The 2,263-nt window shown below is 37.6% G+C and overlaps 1 non-coding gene across 1 annotated transcript; it reads left to right on the top strand.

The window, feature by feature from the left end:
- Positions 1–546: 546 nt before the first annotated feature.
- On the top strand, positions 547–665 carry LOC145401537 (5S ribosomal RNA). Its single transcript, XR_013897627.1, has one exon. It is a non-coding gene; the product is annotated as a 5S ribosomal RNA (ribosomal RNA).
- The last annotated feature ends 1,598 nt before the right edge of the window (positions 666–2,263 follow it).

The following is a 2,263-nucleotide window of genomic DNA, read 5'->3' on the forward strand; positions in this document are numbered from 1 at the left end:
ATTTGTCACTGACATTTTCTTCTTTTCTCTGCTTATACTTCCTATTCCTTCTACTTTGTCCCAATTTTTTTTTCTTTCTTTAATGTTCTTACCTTTCTGTTCTTATCTTTTAATGCTTTTCTTCCTAGCTTTCATTTCTCCACTTCTTTCTTTTTTTCCTTTTTTTTCTCTTTGTCTCTTACTTTACAAAATTGCATACATAACCAAAAAAGTTTCTAACGATACTTTTTTTTCCTTGAGAGAGAGAGAGAGAGAGAGAGAGAGAGAGAGAGAGAGATTGACAAATCTAAGTATTAACACAGCTGTAAACATGGAAAACATCCTCTTTCAGCAGGTACAGATGCGGATGTTGAGTTTATAAATCGGATGCTCTACGGACGCGGATACGGTTGTGGATGTTACATATATCCCTGATATGTTGCCTATTTAACTCGGTCAATTTAAATTTGCTCATGAAGAAACTAATTTGTTATTATCACGAGGGTTATTTATTTTTTAATGTGCGTGTATTTCTTGTGAATGCAATTAATGTACAATAAATGTGTTGGCAACGGCCATGCCACGTTGAGTACACCGCTTCCCGTCCGATCAGCGAAGTTAAGCAACGTTGGGTCTGGTTAGTACTTGGATGGGGGACCGCCTGGGAACACCAGATGCTGTTGGCATCCCTACGTGTCAAGTGGGGTTGGTGGAGGATTAGTGCCCCTCCCTGTAAAACAATTAACTCTAAGCCCTTGACCACCCCGTTTGGGATACATGGCGTCTGGCAATGAATGAATGAAAAAATGTGTTGATTAAGTTTGAGTAAATGAAAGCCCTAAGTTGCATCAGGGATGTGCTTTGTGATATAAGCATCAGTACCAAGTACCGCTATACAATTATTGCACAAATATTATCTGAATAAATCTATTTGTCTTTAAAGCAGCGCTAGCCACTAGAGTAGCGCTAGTGGACTAGTTTTGTAAAAAGGTGGCTGTAGTGGAAGTGACAGTACATTATGATGCAAGTAGTGGTAGCGATAGTGCCATTACTTTGAGCCAGTAGTACGTACAACACTGGTTATGGGCCAATAGGCCTCCTGTATCTGTACTTCCTATGTACTCCTGTGTACATCATCATAAGCTACCAAAGAGGTAGGATGAAACTAGGATATCATTAGAACTAACCAGCATTACCTTTATCATCACCATTATACTCAGATATACATCATTATATCTTCATATCAGTTGTTCTCATTATTATCATCAATACCATCACCATCATTTCTATCACTGTACAAGATATTATTATAAAACTCATCCTTAAACATCACTGTTGCAATCATCATCATTATAATAATCATTATCATCATCATCATCATCACCTGACCTTCAGCACGACAACCATTAATTACAGCATCACAAGCTACAAGAGAGGTGGGAGGCGAGATGACGTAAGATGGAGCGGCCAGGGACTCACTATAAGTGTACTGACTTCTAGTCTTGTCTTCGGGAACTCGCTTCTTTTCTCTCTTTACTTGTCCATCTTTCCATCTGTCTATCGATCTATATAACTATTTCTGTACAAACACTAGTTTTGAGAGACTGGGTATAATATTTTTAGTGTTGTGTGTGTCCCAGAGTGTATGTGTGTGTGAGCGCGTGTGCGTGTGTGATTATATCATTTTTTTCGTTCTTTCTCCTCTTTTCTCCTTTCTTGTTTGTTTTTAATCGTTTCGTCTATGTTGTTTTCATTCTCTTGTCCTTTTCGCCTTGTCCTTATTATCTCTGATTCTCTGGCATTTGCTTCATTGATTAATTATTTCTTTTGCTTTCTCGCCAGATTAACAAATTTATTCACTATTCCCATTTTTCTTTTTCTTCTTTCCTCCTTTCTTTCTCCGTTATATTACAGGAGCACAGGGTATAAGAGGTAGAAGGTGAAATGAAGTAAGGTTACTCTCATGAACACTGACCTGCCTCATCATCACTATCAGCACCATCATCCTCATCATCACGAATATCATCTCACATCATCATCACCATCATCATTATCATCATCATTATCCACCTTTACCATTTAGTACCTCATTTTCTTTCTCTCCCCCATTCTTTAATTACTTTTGTATTTCGCCTTTGTTTCATTCTTGTTTTCCTCTTCTTCTCTCTATCAAATTATCCATCACATTGTACCTTTCTTACTTTTATGCCCATTCTTCTCTTTTCACCTTTCTTTGCCATTTCATTCCCTCTGTATTTTTACTTTCATTGTTCCCTCTCTTCTT

The sequence above is a fragment of the Coenobita brevimanus genome, chromosome 55 (genome assembly GCF_032717465.1).
Source record: "Coenobita brevimanus isolate Jiangsu-jjx chromosome 55, ASM3271746v2, whole genome shotgun sequence".
Lineage (NCBI taxonomy): Eukaryota > Metazoa > Arthropoda > Malacostraca > Decapoda > Coenobitidae > Coenobita > Coenobita brevimanus.